We start from the raw sequence: 22,078 nt of genomic DNA, 5'->3' as shown, positions 1-22,078 counted from the left end.
ACACGCGCATGGTGCATGTGGTATCAGTGAGCGTCCTGTTCGTGTGTAGAATGTGGAAGACGGTGATCTGAGTTTGGCCGAGGGCAGATATGATGGCCCAGAGGCTCGACGCGACCATTACGGAAACTTTACGACGTGCCAGGTGTTCAAGGAGAGCTGTGGTGGGTGTCTTCAACAAGTGGTGAAACCAGGGTGAAACCACCTTCAGCCGCCGTGTGGTTGGGCGGCCACCCCTCATTACAGATGTTGGACGTCGTAGGACGGGCAGACTGGTAAAACAGGACAGTTGGCGAACTGTGGGGGAACTAACATCAGACTTTAGTGTGTCTGAACACACAGTGCACCGAGCACTCCTAAAGATGGATCTCCGCAGCCGACGACTCATGCATGTGCCAATGTTAACACCACGACATGGGCAACTCCGATTGAAATGTGTACATGACCATCGGCACTGGACTTCGGCGTAGTGGCAGAGCGTTGCTTGATTTGTTGAATCCCAATACCTTCTTCATCATGCCGATGGGTGGGCGCGAATCCGTCGTCTTCCAGGGGAACAGCTCCTTGACTCCTGTACTGCAGGACGAAGACAAGCTGGCGGCGGCTCCATTACTCTCAGGGGAACATTCATGTGGACGTTCATAGGTCCAAATGACAATTAATTGAAACCCTCAGCTGCCGACAGGTGTTGCTGATATACCTCGATGGGGACAGCTGAAAATGTGTGCCCCGAGCGGGACTCGAAACCGGGATCTCCAGTCCCCATCGAGGTATAGCCATTGGCCTTCGTCTGTGCGAATGTGCACGGGCTGCCCGAACTCTTACGGGAATCCCCAAAGTGTGCGCGAGTAATGAGTGAATGCGCAAATATCTATTAGGTACATTACATCTGTAGAATTGTGGACAGTTGGGAATGTGAGTATCACGGGAAGCGTGCAAGGGATAAGTCCCTGCAGTCCTGCTATTCATCTGTGTCCTCGGTGGCTCAGATGGAGAGAGCGTCTGACATGTAAGCAGTAGATCCCGGGTTCGAGTCCCAGTCGGGGTACACATTTTCAGCTGTCCCCATCGAGGTATATCAAGAACACCTGTCGGCAGCTGAGGGTTTCAATTAATTATCATTATTCTAGAGAAGCTGCACGGTCATCAATGGTACCTGTTCTTTCGAGAACAGTTGCTATCTTCATATGTTCATAGGTCCAGTGGAGCTCGTGAAAGGCATCATGACGGCCAAGGAGTATCGTACACTGATTGCAGACCACGTACACTTCTTCATGACGGTCATGTTTCCCCACGGAAGGGGCATTTTTAAGCCAGATAATGCACCACGTCACAAGGCGAGAAGTGTAACGGAGTGGTATCAGGAACACAATGGCGAGTTCCAATTGATGTACTGTGCCCCCCAACTCGCCAGATCTGAACCCGGTCGAATACATCTGGAACGTGATTGAACGTTGAGTCAGAGCTCATTGTACTCCTCCCCGGTATTCACTTATCTGTGACGTGGCGCCAACTCCCTCCAGTCACCTACCAAGGTGCGATATCAGCTTCCATGCCACGACGCTTCGCCGCTGTTATCCGTGCAGGAGGTGAACATACCGGCTACTAGGTAGGTGGTCATAATGTTCTGCCTGATCATTGTGTATTCCCTGCTCCAGGCATCGATACTATGCATGTCTTCCTGCGTTTCAGTACAATCTTCGAGCGTTGCTATTTTTCTCTGTATAAGAATATCATCTGCGAAAAGCTTCATGGAACTTCCGGATTTGTACAGCAAGACCTTAGCCTACATACAAGGTGATTCACTATTATACTTACAAACGAAAAGGACGGAGGGGACAATGTAAGAAGCAAGTATTCCTAATAAACATAGGTCCGGAAACCGGTGATTTCCCCGATACGATGTATTACGACTGAGTATATTAACGCTTTATAGCAGAGTCGCCAAGGATCAAAACTGCATATGTGCACCTGAGGACAGACACATTACAACAAGTGTTCCACTTGGCCACTGTTCATGTGAAGGCAGCCGGCCGCGGTGGTCTAGCGGTTCTAGGCGCTTGAGTCTGGAACCGCGCGACTGCTACGGTTGCAGGTTCGAATCCTGCCTCGGGCATGGATGTGTGTGATATCCTTAGGTTAGTTAGGTTTAAGTAGTTCTAAGTTCTAGGGGACTGATGACCTCAGATGTTAAGTCCCATAGTGCTCAGAGCCATTTGAACCATTTTTCATGTGAAGGCAGACTTCAACATGTCTCCTCATCGATGCCAGGACAAATGGTTCAAATGGCTCTGAGCACTATGGGACTCAACAACTGAGGTCATCAGTCCCGTAGAACTTAGAACTACAGAGGGGTCCAAAAAAATGTATCCACTGTTTAAAAGTTCATAACTTCCAAAATAATTGACGGAGTTGTCTCATTTTCGGTGAAAGTGTAGCTTAAAGTCCAACTTAAAGATATCACTGTAGGTGTTCGAAATGGTCACCATTAACATCCACACACAAACGATGCCGCCGAACTGCAGCACGAACTACTGACTGCAACGTGTTCAGTTGGATATTTGCACATGAATGTACGATGGATTCTCGAAGTTCATCCAATGTGCGTGGCTTTTGTCGATAAACGACGTCCTTTAGTGTTCCCCACAGGTAAAAGTCCAGAGGAGTTAGGTCTGGGGAACGTGGTGGATACGCGACAGCACCTCTACGGCCTATCCATCTTCCTGGTAGATTTTCGTCGAGATACGCCCTAACACGGTTTTGGTAGTGGGCTGGGGCACCACCTTGTTGAAAGTAAACTCTTCCGTCTCCACACAAGTCTCGGATGGTATGTAAAATGGATGTCTGAAGCTTCTGAACGTACACCTCACTGGTAACTGTGCCGTCAAAGAAGAATGGCCCAATCAAGCCCCGGTAAGACAACCCACACCATACATTTACTCCTGGCAAATTCACGGCTTTGTCTACATGGACGTTCGGATTTTCCGCGGCCCAATAGATGCAATTGTGGCGATTTACTGTACCATTGAGTTTGAACTGTGCGTCATCAGACCACACAATCATCTCTGCAAACTCTTCATCGTTGCGCGCCACGTTAGTAAACCTCTCGCAGTACTCCATTCTACGATCTGGGTTGTCCACGTTCATTCGTGTAGCAATCGTGGGATGTAGCACTTCCACTTCACTGTCTTCAAAATTCGCCGAACACTTGAGCGACTCACTCCAGTTTCACGGGCACACTGTCTCAAAGACTTCTGTGGTGAGCGAGTGAATTGTTGTAACACACGACGGGAGTTAGCTGGACTTGTTACTGTTACAGGTCGTCCAGATCGTTTGTGTACATATTTAACATAGCCTTCGGCTTCAAATTTGTCTCGAATGCGACGAATCGTTAAACGTGTCGGTGGATCTGTTTGATACTCATTTCGCCATTGCCGTTGAACCTCATTAATGTTTTCGTACTTAAAATACCACTTCAAAACTGACTTCCTTTCATCTAATGTAAGCCTTGCGCCAGCCATGTTTACTCGAATAACTAGGTGCAGCTAAGAACAAAAGATTGTCTGGCGACTGTCATCTGACAAAACAAAACAACGCAATACAACGCTTGTGTGGCGATTGACGGAACTACAAACTATTACACTACGAAAGATGAGACAACGCCGTGAATTAGTTTGCCCGTTATGGACTTTTAAACAGTGGATACATTTTTTTGGACCCCTCTGTACTTAAACCTAACTAACCTAAGGACCTCACACATATCCATGCCCGAGGCAAGATTCGAACCTGCGACCTTAGCGGTCGCGCTTTTCCAGACTGAAACGCCTAGAACTGCTCGGCCACACCAGACGGCTGATGCCAGGACACTTTCAAAATTCCCACGTGAGTTCCGAATGAATTAACAACTATAGACAACGCGTTTCCGGAATTCATGGACGCTATCAAAAGGGATGGAATACACCAAAGCTTTTAAATATCCCCTCACAACAAAAAACGTAGGTGGTTCAAGTCGGGGGATCTGGGAGGCCACGATGTTGGTGAACCAAGACCGACTCAAGTGTTGTCGAAGATTCGTCCCGAACAGTCACACGAAAGTGCGCCGGTGCACCGTCATGCATGTACCACATATGTGGAGCCAGCTGGATTTCGCACGATCATGGTTATCGGAACCCATGTTGATATCTTCTGAGGAGATCTTTGGCCCCCAAAGCGGTCATAATAACCGAGCATAAGATATCTTACAAAATTCTAAAATAGATTGACATCAGACATTTACGCCTCTGATTAGTTAGTAACTCGAGACAATTTTCGAGTAAGGTATTTCGAAGAATGATTTCCTTTGCCTGTCACCTACTCTAATCACTTGCGTATCCAAGTCGATAGCTGGTAAGTTGAAATCTCCACTGTTACTATAACATGACCAAGAAATTTTCACCAAATCTCAATGTTTTTCCTCAAATGTTCCGCCACTACGGCACTTGAGGTAGAGGGGTCTGCAAAAAATCCAGTGATCATGTTTGCTGCACCTTTAACACTTACCTTCCCCGTATTAATTCACATTCCTTCTCTCTACAAACTTCACTAAATGTTATCGTATTTTTTGCAGTTGTAAACTCTCCTCCACCACCAGCGTTCAACCTGTTGGTTTTGTTGTGGTCGTCAGTCCAGAGACTGGTTTGATGCAGCTCTCCAGGCTACTCTATCCTGTGGAAGTTTCTTCATCTTCCAGTACCTACTCCAACCTACATCCATCTGAATCTGTTTAATGTATTCATCTCTTGGTCTCCCTCTACAATTTTTACCCTCACGTCGCCCTCCAATACTAAATTGGTGATCCCTTGATGCCTCAGAATATGCCCTACCAACTGATCGCTTCTTCTAGTCAAGTTGTGCCACAAACTTCTCTTCTCCCCAATTCTATTCAATACCTCCTCATTAGTTATATGATCTACCCATTTAATCTTCAGCATTCTTCTGTAGCACCACATTTCTAAAGCTTCTATTCTCTTCTTGTCTAAACTTTTTATCGTCCACGTTTCGCTTCCATACATGACTACGCTCCATACAAATACTTTCAGAAACGACTTCCTGGCACTTAAATCTATACTCGATGTTAACAAATTTCTCTTCTTCAGAAACGCTTTCCTTGCCATATCCTCTCTACTTGACCAACATCAGTTATTTTGCTCCGCAAATAGCAAAACTCATTTACTACTGTAAGCATCTCATTTCCTAATCTAATTCCCGCAGCATCACCCGATTTAATTCAACTACGCTCCATTATCCTCTTTTTGCTTTTGTTGATGTTCATTTTATATCCTCCTTTCAAGACACTGTCCATTCCGTTCAGCTGCTCTTGCAGGTCCTTTGCTCTCTCTGACAGAATTACAATGTCATCGGCGAACCTCAAAGTTTTTATTTCTTCCCCAAGGGTTTTTATTCCTATTCCGAATTTTTCTTTTGTTTCCTTTACTGCTTGCTCAATATACAGATTGAATAACATCGGGGATAGGCTACAACCCTGTCTCACTCCTTTACCAACCACTGCTTCCCTTTCATGTCCCTCGACTCTTATAACTGCCATCTGGTTTCTGTACAAATTGTAAATAGCCTTTCTCTCCCTGTATTTTACCCCTGCCACCTTCAGACCGTTCAACCTATCATTGTGATATACATTCCAATCTGAATTTAGAATTTTACGGCTACCAACATATGGCTTGATCCGACTTTCTGTCCCTTATACTATGTGGACGTTGTTACCGTTTATAAATAAGGCTAGTTCTAGAGCCTTTCTATAGTCACTCCTGCATTTAACTAATCCTGCATCAACATTTTCTTCTTGCGATCTACCATGACGAATGCTACTCTCTTGACTTAATGGGGATACAATTCTTTCCTATTTAAAATTAGAACGTATGGTGTCTGTCCCGTGTAACGATATCTCTGTCCTAAAAACCGCATCTCTCTGTAACCAGGAAGACTTTAACAAGGAAGGCAACCCACTGACTTCGAATAAACACCATGTGCGTTGCATGACTGTTAGAAAGAAGGATAGGTGCGCTCACAACGAACCAAACTTCTGTGGCAGGCCGGCGGCAGGAAGCACGTTTCTAAGACGCGGAAATGTAGACACCTGCCACAGCGTTAAAGGAACACACGCAACAAGCAGCGGACTCTTGTACTTGAGATGTAGGTGTTCATTCACACCAGGCTCTCTGCTGTACGGATGTTAGCTGTGACGTACAGTCACAAAGTGGAGAAATTTCCAATTGTGATGTCGCGTATCACACATTTTGCTGATTCCTGCTGCGCGGGATTAGCCGAGCGGTCTGGGGCGCTGCAGTCATGGACTGTGCGGCTGGTCCCGGCGGAGGTTCAAGTCCTCCCTCGGGCATGGGTGTGTGTGTGTTTGTCCTCAGGATAATTTAGGTTAAGTAGTGTGTAAGCTTAGGGACTGATGACCTTAGCAGTTAAGTCCCATAAGATTTCACACACCTTTGAAAATTTTTGCTGATTCCTTGTTCAAATGGCACTGAGCACTATGGGACTTAACATCTGAGGTCATCAGTCCCCTATAACTTAGTACTACTTAAACCTAACTAACTTAAGGACATCACACACATCCATGCCCGAGGCAGGATTCGAACCTGCGACCGTAGCGGTTGCGCAGTTCCAGACTGAAGCGCCTAGAACCGCTCGGCCACTCTGGCCGGCGCTGATTCCTGTATCAATAGCCAGATAACATCAGTGTGATAGCCTGCGTTAAAAAAAAGTGTCACGTGCAAGGATCGGACAGCCGTAATACAGGTTGACCGCCAATCAAATTAAGATTCGGTTGTATTGGAAAGGAAAAGAAAAAGAAGATTGGGTTTAACGTCTCATTAACGACGGGGTCATTAGTGTCGGAACATAAGCTCTGACTTGGGAATAATGGGAAAGGAAAATGATCGTACCATTTCAAGGAAACTTTCCTTCGTCGGAGGCAGACTTTTTAACAATACTGCTACCTCTGTCATCTGTCTCGCGTAGCGACGGTGAGAATAAGCTGAGGTTAAGGAGCACACCGAGTTATACAGACGGTCATTTTTCTCTCGCTGTATGTGCGAACGAAATACGATAATGCTGATATGCAATATCCCCCGCCATCTACCGCAGTGTTTCTTCTGCAGTGTGTATGGTGATGGAGATATCTTTTCAGATTCTGAATTAAGCTCACTAAAGTCCATCAACGAGCTACAGCGAGAGCTGTGAGTGCGTCGCAACGTTCGCATACTATACGCATTAACCTGTTCTCTTCCAGCAGCTAAGAGCTAATTTGATAGTCGATCAGTATGGAGAAAATTGAAGACACGATTAAACAACTTAAGAAAGGTCAAGTGCTCAGAAATAACTAATCTTGATAAAGAAACAGGATTTGTTATATGCTGTTGCCACCCAGAATGCAACGTCCTGAAGGCAGTCTTCGTTTGCGGCCACAAGAACTGGACGAGCTTAGAATTTCAGCGCCGGCGCACGTGGGATTGTGGATAATCTTTCAGAGAAATCGCTGATCGTTTCGGACGGAACCAAGCAACTATGATGAGGATCTGTAATCGGTGAACGCAGGAGGGAACGACGGATCGTCGGGATCGATTTCACCCATGTCGTTACACCACTACACGTGATGACTGGTAGTATATTGTGCGCATGACAGTGATGGATCGCTCTGCCACATTACAAACCATATCACATAAATTCGGTCCGTTGCGCAACAAGCAGAGTCCGTGTGTACCATCTGACGTCGTTAGCAGCAGAGTGGATTGTCCGAAAGGCTTTCATTGCTGCGTTTACCGAGTCAACGCCACAAGCGTTTGCTCCGGCAATGGTGCGATGAACGACGGACATGGGCAACCGAATGGAATGACATCGTTTTTACCGACGAATCCCGATCCTGCCTGCACCACCACGATGGTCGGATTAGATTCTGAAGAGACAGCGTGGTGAGAGACTGTTGTACTGTTGCCTTATGCATCGCCGTACTGGTCTTGACCCGTAGCGGATACAGAAAAACTTCAAGGAGGGGGCGCTAAAGATATCTTGAGCTACCTTTACTTTTATCGTAATAAAAAATAATCAAGTCATATGCAAAGTTTAAGAAAGTTTATTTACATCTACATCTACATCCATACTCCGCAAGCCACATGACGGTGTGTGGCGGAGGATACCTTGAGTACCTCTATCGGTTCTCCCTTCTATTCCAGTCTCGTATTGTTCGTAGAAAGAAGGATTGTCGGTATGCTTCTGTGTGGACTCTAATCTCTCTGATTTTATCCTCATGGTCTCTTCGCGAGATATACGTAGGAGGGAGTAATATACTGCTTGACTCTTCGGTGAAGGTATGTTCTCGAAACTTTAACAAAAGCCCGTACCGAGCTACTGAGCGTCTCTCCTGCAGAGTCTTCCACTGGAGTTTATCTATCATCTCCGTAACGCTTTCGCGATTACTAAATGTTCCTGTAACGAAACGCGCTGCTCTCCGTTGGATCTTCTCTATCTCTTCTATCAACCCTATCTGGTACGGATCACACACTGCTGAGCAGAATTCAAGCAGTGGGCGAACAAGCGTACTGTAACCTACTTCCTTTGTTTTCGGATTGCATTTCCTTAGGATTCTTCAAACTGATTATAGACATACGAGATACACATACAAGACAATGCCATATCTCATGATACAAAAAAGTTGCAATTGTGGTTCTCTTCTGTAAATGATGAATTCTGTGTGCCTATTCTTCCTAGCAAATTGGTTGATTACATCGTCAATAGGACAATCAATGTCAGGGTGAGTGTTCAACAAAGCTAAGCCATTAAGTCGATCCTCCTCTCGTTGTTGACCTCAGCCATGTCTTTGTACGCCGCAATGTTGAAAAACTTCTTCTTACTGTAGCAATAGATGCAGGTAGACAAGCAAATATTTTGTACAGCGTGTAAAAGGTAGGATAGTCAGATCTAGGATAAATAGACAACGCTTGCATAACAGAATCACCATCATTAAGGGCGTTTATGCTCGTTTGCTTGGAGTGAAGAATCTCTCCCATTAGTTTCTTCTTCAAAGAACGGTAGTTCAGTTAAGCACTGATTCGATTTACGTGCCAGATCATTACCGTCATGTTTCAGTAGTTGTGAGGGCAAATGTACGTTGAATTTTAAACGATAAGTATTTTCTTCAGCAAAACGTTCTCTCATGTCAGTCATAACATGATCCAGTGTTGGAATAAAAATAGTTCTTTTCTAAAATATCATTGCACCAACATTATAATCGCAGTTTTCCCTGTGTCTTTGTCTGCTTGTAAGACGAGGAACACTCATCTCCACGTCTAACTCTTTCATAACTGCCTTCGCCTCTTCAACAATACGAGCAAAGTGGCTATCAGCATTAGCTCTCATGTCATCGTACACCTTGAGCGTCGAATCTAATTTTGCTTTTGCCATCGCGACGTCCAATCTAGGGTCTTGTAAGATTTTGCAGACTGGATATGTTATGCTCATAATGTCACTCAGTGTAAACAGAGTGATAATAAACTCGCAATTAGAGAGAGCTTGAAGGAGAATACTGGCTTTGGCAGCCGTTGTTCTGTCCCTCCAACACTGTGTTTCTTTAAGAGCTTTGCAAACTGTTCCGAGATCAGCTGCGAATTGAATAAAAAAGCGTCATGTCGCTCAACCCATCTCGTTTGACGATGAGACTGCAGCGAGTGTTTTAGGTGACTCTTCAATGTTGCGAACCACTCGCTAGACGTTGTAAACAACGATACTACTACTTCAGTAGTATCAAGTGAGTTTCTCACACTTGTAACTTTTTAACTGCGAGAGACAGCGAGGTTGAGCTGATGACTTCAACACGCTGCTACCTGCGCGTTGACAGCTTTCTTTTTTATTGTGGCCACAACTCCTTTCATTTCTGACATATTAACTGAGCAACAATAACTGCCTGTACCCACACAGTTCTCCAGAGACAGAGAAAGGCTTTCCATTCTCCTTAGAATCGTAGTACCTAATACTTCACCAGTAACGCTACGCTCTTCATCTTGACCCTCTTCAGGTTCATCGTCAGTGTTTCCACTACAATCATTGTCTTTATAGATGTCAACGAAACCCAAAAATCTTTCGTGTAATTTTCAGTCATCATCACCATATCTTGCAGCTAAACTCTGTTGGGCGATGTGCGCTATGTCCGTAGTCTCATCGAAGATTATGCTGTAATAACGAGAATCTTTGATTTCCTCCAATATTCTCTAAAACATCACTGCGTCACAACACGAAATAAGTTTTTTACACGTTGTTTTACTTATGTAAGTGGCGTTCGCTTTAGTGGTCTCAAGGTGATGTTTTAGTTGCAAGTCTCCAGCGTCAATTCTAAATCTTAGACGAGCTCTAAAGCTTCCCTCGTTACTCACTATACTTTCACGATCATTTCCGTTTTCTAATAGACTCCCATCATCTCTATGCTCCCGCAGAGGAATATTTTGGCTTCCCATGGAATATGATTTTATTTTTTATTTTTATAGGTGCAAGACGGTCTCTGTTTTCCGTAATGCTTTCCACTCTCTGTCTTGACAATTGCTTTATGATCTCAAATTTGCGGTTGTCTCGAGTCGCCAAAAATGATTTTGCATCTGTTGACGCTTCAACGTGGTACTTGAGAAGAGAGTGAATCTCAAGGTCACCATCTTTACCAGTAAGTTTGGCAAACTTTGTTAGTGGTTCAGTCACAAGTTTCTTGGCGATAGTGAATTTCTTTCCTGCAACCATTTTATTATTCACAAAAATTGAACAGTTAATGCAAAGAAGTCCATTTTTAACTTGTGAGAACACCAGCCATGGATACTGTTCAAAGTGATAGTCGTGCACTTGTCTGTGTTCAACCCGTCCCCTCTTGTTGTGCTCGGAAGTAGGAAAAATATATTCTTCTTCATGTTTCCCTGGAGCTATGAGAAGCTTGTGTTTTATATCATCATTAATATTTCCCGACGCTAATATATCCAAATAGTTGCCAATATACGTGGGATTAAAGGAATCAGTCGCTGAACTTTGTTGTGGAAATTTCGACGAAGTGCTGGGCTCTGCCTTTACATCTGGTGCTGTTTTTGCGGCTGAATGGTGACCGCAATCTTCAGATGTTCCTACTTTTCTTTTTCTTATTACATTACGATCCATTTTATTACATTGTTACGATATAGGTAAATTAGATGCCAATTATTCTCGAATAAACACATTATTCGCACTGAAAAATGCAACACTAGTACACTTAGCACTAAAACACACACGCTCACACTCCGCGTATTTCTAATATCACTGAGCACAACATTGGCTGAAGTCCGTGGTAACAGCCAATAGCCGGCCGCGGTGGCCGTGCGGTTCTGGCGCTGCAGTCCGGAACCGCGAGGCTGCTACGGTCGCAGGTTCGAATCCTGCCTCGGGCATGGGTGTGTGTGATGTCCTTAGGTTAGTTAGGTTTAAGTAGTTCTAAGTTCTAGGGGACTTATGACCTAAGATGTTGAGTCCCATAGTGCTCAGAGCCATTTGAACCATTTGAACAGCCAATAATCACTTCCAAGTTATCGTGACGATTGTAGCTTTCAAACTGACTACCTCACAGCGACTCTGCTTCCCTTATATATGTGGCTCGGTTGTTTCGAGAACATTCGCTGCCAGAATGTTCGCTTCCACACTTTCACGGAATGTGAACAAATACCTACTGCGAAAGCAACAGACCAATATGTTACACAGGACGTATAAGGGCGAGTTTCGAATGATGACGTCATCCGGCAATTTATGTGTGTGGAACTTTTATTGTCGATTCCGTTCCTTTCTAGTGCATTCGATAGAGGGCCTATGTAGTAATAATGCGTTTTTAGGAATCTTCTCGAAAGTCGCTATTATCGAAGATATACGCATAAATAGTTTCTCATACGTAACTCGTAATACGAGTGTGAAGGTTAGTCGAGAGTGAGAGTGTTCAGTTGATTGTGAAGTATTAATAACAGCAATTCACAGTAATTTGTCAGTAAAAATACCGTTACTGAGAAATTACTATGAATTACTATTATTAGTACTTCACAACCAACTAATCACTCTCACTCTTGACGAATCTTCGTACTTCTACTTGCTACAATTAGGACTTTTTACTTATTCATTCTTCAGTCTTAATATTTCTGCTTCTGAATGTAAACTAGCTTCCTATTCGGCGAATAGTCCGCATTTATAACGCTATGTATCGGAAGTTCTCTGTAAAAGAAATCCGTAGAAAACTCGCGACTTTTCTCGAACAAATGCCAGACAGAATAACGTATCGAAATCGCTAGAATGGCCGCGACCTTTCTCGTAGGTATGTGTTAGTTATCTATATGCAAGACAAAAACGTATAAAATACGATGACGCGGATGCGTGTGTTACATAGGAAAGTACAACTACTCCATAACTCGATTCAGTCGAGTCGACAGACGAAAGAAACGAATGAATAGCGTGCTGGCTGACTGGCGGGGACGGCGGTAGTGACAATGCGTGAGACCCGCAAGGGGAGGGGTGGGGGGGGGGGGCGGGGAGGGGGCGCCCCGCACGTCGCCCATACACTATGTGATCAAAAGTATCCGAACACCTGGCTAAAATGACTTACAAATTCGTGGCGCTCTCCATCGGTAACGCTGGAATTCAATATGGTGTTGGCCATCCTTAGCCTTGATGACAGGTTCCACTCTCGCAGGCATACATTCAATCAGGTGCTGGAAGGTTTCTTTGGGAATGCCAGCCCATTCTTGATGGTGTGCTGCACTGAGGAGAGGTGTCAATGTCGGTCCGTGAGGCCTGGCACGAAGTCGGCTTTCCAAAACATCCCAAAGGTATTCTATAGGATTCAGGTCAGGACTCTGTGCAGGCCAGCCAATTACAGGGATGATAATTTCGTGTAACCACTCCGTCACAGGCTGTGTATTATGAACAGGCGCTCGATCGTGCTGAAAGATGCAATCGCCATCCCCGAATTGCTCTTCAACAGTGGAAAGCAAGAAAGTGCTTAAAACATCAATGTAGGCCTGTGCTGGGATAGTGCCACGCAAAACAAGGGGTACAAGCCCCCTCCATGAAAAACACGACCACACCATAACACCACCGTCTCCGAATTTTACTCTTGGCACTACGCACGCTGGCAGACGACGTTCACCGGGTATTCGCCATACTCACACCCTGCCACCGTATCGCCACATTGTTTACCGTGATTCGTCACTCCACACAACGTTTTTCCACTGTCCAATCGTCCAATGTTTACGCTCCTTACACCAAGCGAGACGTCGTTTGGCATTTACCGGCGTGATGTGTGGCTTATGAGCAGCCGCTCGACCAGGAAAATCCAAATGTTCTCACCTCCCGTCTGTCACAGTACTTGCAGTGGATACTGATGCAGTTTGGAATTCCTGTGTGATGATCTGGATAGATGTCAGCCTATTACACATTACGAACCTCTTCAACTGTTGGCGGTCTCTGTCAGTCAACAGACGAGGTCGGCCTGTACACTTTTGTGCTGTACATGTCCCTTCTCATTTCCACTTGACTATCACATCAGAAACAGTGGACATTGGGATGTTTAGGAATGTGGAAATCTCGCATACAGATGTATGACACAAGTGACACCCAATCACCTAACCGCGTTCGAAGTCCGTGAGTTCCGCGGACCGCCTCATTCTGCTCTCTCACGATGTCTGATGACTGCTGAGGTCGCTGATATGGAGTACCTGGCAGAAGATGGCACGTAATATGAGAAACATATGTTTTTCGGGGTGCCCGGATAATTTTGATCACATAGTGTATGTATCCGCCACTGTCCTGCACCCGATATTACGGTTAGGGATGGTTCTCGATTCCACTCTCGCACCCCCCCCCCCCCCGCCTCCCCCCTCCCCCCCCCCCCCCCCCTCTGCCATATTCGGTACACTAACCAACCAGCATCACACCTCTGAAGTGTTGGAACCTGTTGTCTTCCGTGTGTTGTGTGATGTCCTTAGGTTAGTTAGGTTTAAGTAGTTCTAAGTTCTAGGGGACTGATGACCATAGATGTTAAGTCCCATAGTGCTCAGGGCCATTTGAACCATTTGCTGTCTTCCAATACCCTCGGAGTTTGCCGACGGCCACAATGCAACAGGATAATGATTGATCATACGCGGCGCGCAATGTTCAAGACTTCGTCGCTCGTCCGATTCGATTGCTGCCTTGGCTTCCCTGTTCTTCCGATCTCTCTCTCGCCTATAGTAAAGGTATGGTCGGTGATTGGGATCGACTGGCCCAGGATACACAAACCGCTGCTTCACCAGATCAACTTTGGCAGTACGCGGATGTAGTATGGACTGCTAAAGCCCAACAACGCATCCAGTACTGATTTCATCATCTTCCTCACTTCACATGGGGCTGTATTTTCAGTCCTGTGATCTTTGTACAACCTGTTATCTCCCAAGCCAATATGGCTGTGTTTTCTCCGGTCCTTAATGGTACTGCATTTTGGATGGCCATAGGTTTTTAATTTTGAGATACATAACACGAAAACAGATTAAGGTATTTTTTATTATCATGTGAGCCAAGGTAAGAAACGGCCTAATGAAGTGTTTACCTTTGTATAGCATTAAATTGAGAACTTTGTTCCCAAAACGTAAGAGAACTCCATCAGTTCAGTGATGCTTGTGGAGGCCAAAGCAGCAACCACACGGTCGTAAGAATGTTATTGTTCTTAACAGACAGAGGCAAACTTGACAGTATGTACCAGTACTTCAAACTCTTATCTACCATCTGATCACCACTTTTGTGTCGTGAAAAGAAAATTGCAAATGTCCGGCTGAGTCCTTCTTCCAAGTAAGTACATGTCACTTATCACATAATCCAGCAACCTCGGTCGATTTAAAGTTTATGCAGCAAAAACATGCAGGACAGTGGATTTTAAAAAAAGGGTAGAGCCCTTAATGCAAAAACGTTGTCGTCTCATCCGAAACGATGAGAAGAGGCACTAGAAACAGGATAAACTATAAACTGCTCCGCCAATAGTATCTGTACTAAGAGTACAGTTCAGAAAAGAAGAGCAAGTAATTGTTAAGCACTATATTGGGAGACTCGAAGTTGATGCATTTATATTAATGAAAACCAGGACACATTTTCCCAACACGAACACTGGGCTTCCTCAGACGAAAGCAAGTGATGGGATAGTTCCCAAAAACAACAAAAAGAAAGATGATGCTGAGATACTACTGAAGCATATTAAAGATTCACAGAATCAAGTCTCTTGTAATCAGATGAAAATATGGCCTACCACTGAAGTGGATGAAAATGACTGAAAAGTGACTAGAACCGATAATCTTTTTAACATCCTGTGTATTCATTTTTGTTTGCAGCTAGGGCAGCTTTGTGAGGACTTAAAGTTATAAGTTAATATTAAACATATGCAGCCTATCTAGGTTCAAAATCAGAACCAGTACGTTATTTTGTTATCACTTAAATGTTTTTCATAACTTGGTTATGTAACGGTAATAATGCATTTTTCTATGTAACAGTGCGCCCATGATATATATAGGCATATACTTTTATATTACATTGATTGCGTTCGAAGTGCTGTTGCTCATTCCAGAATGAGATTTTCACTTTGCAGCGGAGTGTGTGCTGATATGAAACTTCGTGGCAGATTAAAACTGTGTGCCGGACCGGGACCAGGACCCTTGCCTTTCGCGAGCAAGTGCTGTTCTCGTGCAAGTAATGGCAGAAGTAAAGCTGTGACGACAGGGCGTGAGTCGTGCTTGGGTAGCTCAGTTGGTAGAGCACTTGCCCGCGAAAGGCAAAGGTCCCGATTTCGAGTCTCGGTCCGGCACACACTTTTAATCTGCCAGGAAATTTCACGGTTACTCATTAATTATGAGTTCTTACTTTCATGTAATTTGAATAAGCGCCTTCAAATATATTTGATTCCTCGTTTGTTACCACAAGGGGAGAACGCCAGGTGTTAGAAAACACAATAGCAGCTATAAATATTTTTCAAACTAGGTAATATTAGAAACTCCCTGGCAGATTAAAACTGTATGCCGGACCGAGACTCGAACTCGGGACCTTTGCCTTTCGCGGGGAAGTGCTCTACCAACAGTGCAAAGGTCCCGAGTTCGAGTCTCGGTCCGGCATACAGTTTTAATCTGCCAGGAAGTTTCATATCAGCGCACACTCCGCTCCAGAGTGAAAATCTCATTCGTAGGTAATATTAGCCTTACACATTCCAAAAAATGAATTGTTCGCACAGTAAATTATTAAATAAGGTTATGAAATGATTATTTCTTTCTCCTGAATAATTTATCAGTCTTGAGATGTCCGCTTTTACAATTAAGGGATTCCGTTGTTGTGCCGATATAGTTTCGAAAACCAGAAACGCCAGGCTTCCGAATATTTCTCTATCTCTATATTGTGCTTTAAGTGAGGAATAACACAACAGCGTTTCTTAATTTCCAGTCTCTGCTTTACTTCCCTACGTGATACGTTTTCAGGCAAAGAACAATGCAAACAATATTTAAATGAGTCACGTAGACAACGAATTCGTTTAGCTGGGTTCGTAGGGGCCCAGTACCGAGTCTTTTTAACAGTGTTGAGCTGCCCGACGTAAGCAGCCATGTTGACAGGCTGATGTGTTAACAACCGGGCACTGATTTAACCCAGAATGAATAGCAGTAGAGCTGTTAGCAGTACGAGTTGCTTACATTTCTCACCACGGCCGCGGAGCTGAGGTGGGAAAACAACAGCAGTCAGATACGACCTGGTACTGTCTCTAAGCGATTTGCACGGTAAGAACAGCACAAGTGAACACGTACAGTTTCTGGTCTCCAAAATTAAATATTTCATGAATAAAGGCGCTGTAAATTCGAAACGTCCGTCATGTCATCTCTCAGCCTCGGCGAAATCGAAGTTTCATGAATCTAAAAGAGAATCACAACACATGACATGGAATGCAATGACCACATGAGAATTATCACAGCTAAAGCAAGCGACAGTATACCGCTCACTGGAGGAATATTTGGTCTGTGCAGTTTACCTACTAAATATCGAGTGGTTGGAATTAAACTGACGGTGTTCCGAGCGCTGTAGTGCAGTCTGTATACTGAGCAGAACGTTGAAACATTGAAGGTTATGTTCATTAATCAGTATGCTGAAGAACATAGTAGCTCCACTTTCTGCCACCGTGTGAAAATATGGCGCTGTAAGCGGTCAGAAAGTGAAATGTTTCCTGTATTGACGTCAGTATGCTGATTGTCGCTTGGCAACGGATGTTGATTTCTTTTGTGAGTGACTCTTGATACAAAGTCTTAGGAATGCTGAAGTTTTCCGTACGAAACGAACGGCTATCGAGAAGAAAGACCGTGCACTGCTGGTAAAGTTGCTTTATCAGAACGACACCAACAGTACCGCTGTATTGTGGGAACATTGCCGACAGAAACAGCTCCGAAGAGATCCCATGTCAATAAAAGGACTAAAACATATGATCAATAAATTTGAAGAAAGAGTCCATTTAGCTGATGCAGCAGAGAGAGGGAGGCGGTCCATTCCCATGACAGTTCTGATGACGTCGCTGTGGCTATAGCCGACCACGCAGCATGTGGCTCAAATTTTGCAGCCAGTCCTCGACCTGCGTCACGGAAATTCTCTTACTTGGTCAACAGTTCAAAAGACTTTGCGGTGCATCTTACACAGTTTCAGAATGTGCACCAAATGAAGCTCCAAGATAGGCTAAAACGCCGTGAATTGTCCTTGGTTTATTGGCATGTTAACAAATTTCTCTTCTTCAGAAACGCTTTCCTTGCCATTGCCAGTCTACATTTTATATCCTCTCTACTTCGACCATCAACAGTTATTTTGCTCCCCAAATAGCAAAACTCCTTTACTGCTTTAAGTGACTCATTTCCTAATCTGATTGCCTCAGCATCACCCGACTTAATTCGACTACATTCCATTATCCTCGTTTTGCTTTTGTTGATGTTCATCTTATATCCTCCTTTCAAGACACTATCCATTCCATTCAACTGCTCTTCTAAGTCCTTTGCTGTCTCTGACAGAGTTACAATGTCATCGGTGAACCTCAAAGTTTTTATTTGTTCTCCATGGATTTTAATTCCTACTCCGAATTTTTCTTTTGTTTCCTTTACTGCTTGCTCAATATACAGATTGAATAACATCGGGGAGAGGCTACAACCCTGTCTCCCTCCCTTCCCAACCACTGCTTCCCTTTCATACCCCTCGACTCTTATAACCGCCATCTGGTTTCTGTACAAATTGTAAATAGCCTTTCGCTCCCTGTATTTTACCCCTGCCACCTTCAGAATTTGAAAGATAGTGTTCCAGTCAACGTTGTCAAAAGCTTTCTCTAAGTCTACAAATGCAGAAACGTAGGTTTGCCTTTCCTTAATCTATTTTCTAAGATAAGCAGCAGTGGTAATCTTCATAAACATAATGAAGAAGTAAAGAAAATCGTAAGAGGCCTAACAATCAAAAATTATCATGTAACTATCTAAATCAACGCTGATGATACAATTGAGATTCCGCAAATAACATTAGTCTCATTATTTTAGTTCCTGAATGTTTCCCTTACACTTCGTATTATTATACAGTAATACGCCTACTTACGCTGCCCTGTTTTACGCGATTCGGCTGTTTGATCGGCCCGCTCTCCTATTACCCCACTCCGCCCACACAGTGTTCGGCGTACAAATTCGGACGTGTTTCGTGCGTGGCTTTATTGATAAGATTCTAACTATATCACCCAAACAAAGCAGAACTAATTCTTTAAATCAAAGAAGAAAAGGAAATAATTATCTTTGCAACGTAAACTTAAAAGACTTCGATAGGAAAATTAATATCTGTGATTTAGCAAAGAAGTCTGATCTGCCGGAATCAACAGTCAGAAAAATTATAAAAGATAAAGAAAAAATTCTTGAAGGAATGAAAAATGCTCAGTTTTTGAATTCTAGTGTCATTCGTAAACGTCGTGATATTATCGCTCAGATGGAAATAATGTAAAATTATGGTGCGATAATCGTATAAGAGTGAAAATTTTAGTTGTTGGTCGGAACACGGTGTGCTCTCAAGCTTAACTGATTTTTGAGGGGCTGAAACAAGAAGCTGGAGAGGCGGACGTAGATGACATGTTTCCAGCTATGTAATAATGGTTGCTTTCGCCGATTCAAAAGACGTTGTAGCTGGCACAGCATCACTGAAAATGGAGAAGCGGCAAGCGCTTATAAAGAGACTGCGTCCCTCTAGCCAGAAAAACCGAAGGAGGTGATAGAGGGTGATTATACCAGGCAAACTACATTCAGCGGAGATGAAAGTGGTCTGTTCTGGGAGAATATGTCTTAAAGAACTTCTATCGCGTGTGAAATGAAAACTTTTTATGGTTTCAAAACCGCCAAAGATCGATCGACAGTGATGGCTATGGCGAAAGCAGCTGGTAATTGCAAACGAAACTTTATTGCTTAGAAAATACAAAAGCTTTAAAAAATACGTCTAAAGCTGAGTTGCCCTTGATTTGGAAGAATGATAAAGCTTGGGTGACAGATTATCTTTTTGGTGACTGGTTTAGTCATCACTCCATATCTGAAGTTGAACGTTATTTCCAGTTAAAACAAATCCCATATGACGTGATGCTATTATTCGACAACGCAGCAGGTCACCCTCATGTTACTCTAATTTCAACCCACGTGTGAAAGTAATGTTTTTGCCACCAAATGCAACAGGACTGTTTCAACTAATGGACCAGGGATCCTTAAAGCATTTAAGGCTTACTACACGAGACGATCATTTGCGCATTCACATGAAGCTACGAGACAAAACAACGAGCTCTCTGCTAAAGACTTTTGGAAGCAATTCAGTGTTTCAGATGCCAAGAGAATTGTTGAACAGTCTTGGAACGAAATTGCACAAGAAACTTCAAATGCTTCTAGAAAGAACTGTCCTTTTTTCGCCACTGATACCCAATAGGAATTAGCACGAGACTGATAAAACTGATAATGTCATCCAAGAAGTGGTCGATCTTGGCAGACAATTAATTTTAAAGGTGGACGGTTAAGACGTTCGAAACTGTCACATTCACAGAATCGGTTGCTGACACCTGATGAGGTTATAGAAATGCGACAGTAAAAGCAAAACTTTGAAACCGAGCGAGGTGGCGCAGTGGTTAGACACTGGACTCGCGTTCGGAAGGACGACGGTTCAATCCCGCGTCCGGCCATCCTGATTTAGGTTTTCCGTGATTTCCCTAAATCACTCCAGGCAAATGCCGGGATGGTTCCTCTGAAAGGGCACGGCCGACTTCCTTCCCCATCCTTCCCTAATCCGATGAGACCGATGACCACGCTGTCTGGTCTCCTTCCCCAAACCAACCAACCAAAACTTTGAACAATGTGATTGTTTAGACCCTGTTCAATCAGAAGATCAAATGATGGTTGTAATTCTTTAGATGCTGTTCAATCAGAAGATCAAATGACGGTTGTCAAATGACAGAGGGCTTCAGTTAAACTGAAAAAGGGATACAAATGTAACAAAAAAATATACTCCAACAAAATGCGCATTTCTGCTAGACCACACAGTAAAAAAAATTATTGATGTACATAGAGGAAATTTTCGGGAGAAGAAAAAAATTAGAGTCGTCAGGCGATTGTTAGATTTTGTGAAGTTTTCTTCATCGTAATAGCTTCGGTTTGCATTGTTGCGATGCATAATGCTGTAGTGTAATAATTTTGTTATATTATTGGACATTTTATTAAACGCTTTTCTTTTAAATTACATTGTTTTCCTTAGTCTCTGGTCCGAACTTCACGTAATTTGCGTATATTTATGTACAAAATTGGACCCAGACTTAACACGAATTCGACTTAATAGGTTTATAGCTCTATCCGACCTATCGCGTATGTCCGAGGTATTAGTGTTTCCGGAACTGAGATTACGAAGAAGGATTTGGTTTTATTCAAGTAATGTTGGAAGAACATCGTGCAGTTTTAATCACAGCTTCGAAAAAGTCATGTAGCGACCACGAAACCTGGAGACGCTGTTAGTAAGTCTATGCGTATTCAGCTTCCAAAGCGACACATTTTTCCCACCGATGGACGGCTTGGCGGAGACCTTGGTTGCAGAAGTCTATGCTTTGGCTCTTCAGCAAATGTTCCAGTTCGAAAGCCACCACATGGTCATTCAGGAAAAGCCTGCCATGCTATGTTTCTTCATCCGAGGAAAGAAAATGAAGTCACTGGGTGCTTGTCAGGAGGTGGAGAGGGAGGGGGTTATGAGCAGCTCTAAGAAGTAGCATGTGTGCCTCCGTACAATACGAAATGAGCCAGTAATGGAGTAAGAAATTTCCTTGGTCAGCTTCCCGTAACACTTGCTCTTGACTAGCTACAGCTCATCACGAGACAAGTATGCTCTATGACGGATTACCCCTCACGAGCATGATCCCATGTCACCGAGTCATGGCAGTGCCAAAATAAGTCAGTATCGACTTGTCCAATGTTGGTATGGTCTTCGCTTGCTTCGGCGTTGGTGAAACCACGTATTTCTACTCAGTATTACAGTTGTACACTCAGTACTCGCCCACTGTGATTAGGCTGCTAAGAAGTCATCTGGATTGGCCAGAGCCAATTGTGGGATTTCTGCTTCTGTCTCATTTCGGCGGGCATTGGAAATGGATGGTACTCCAACCTGGACCTTGCATTGTTCCTCTGTAATTGTATTTTGTCGTGATGATAATTAGTGCTACACTATGTGATCAAAAAATATCCGGACACCTGGCTGAAAATGACTAACAAGTTCACGGCGCCCTCCATCGGTAATGCTGGAATTCACTGTGGTATTGGCACACTCTTAGCCTTGAAGACATCTTCCACTCTCGCAGGCATACATTCAATCAGGTGCTGGAAGGTTTCTGGGGGTGTGGCAGACAATTCTTCATGGAGTGCTGCACTGAGGAGAGGTATCGATGTCGGTCGGTGAGGTCAGGCACGAAATCGGCGTTCCAAAACATCCCAAAGGTGTTCTGTAGGATTCAGGTCAG

This window comes from Schistocerca americana, chromosome 5 (assembly GCF_021461395.2).
Source record: "Schistocerca americana isolate TAMUIC-IGC-003095 chromosome 5, iqSchAmer2.1, whole genome shotgun sequence".
NCBI lineage: Eukaryota > Metazoa > Arthropoda > Insecta > Orthoptera > Acrididae > Schistocerca > Schistocerca americana.
Note: the sequence above shows the minus strand (reverse complement) of the source record.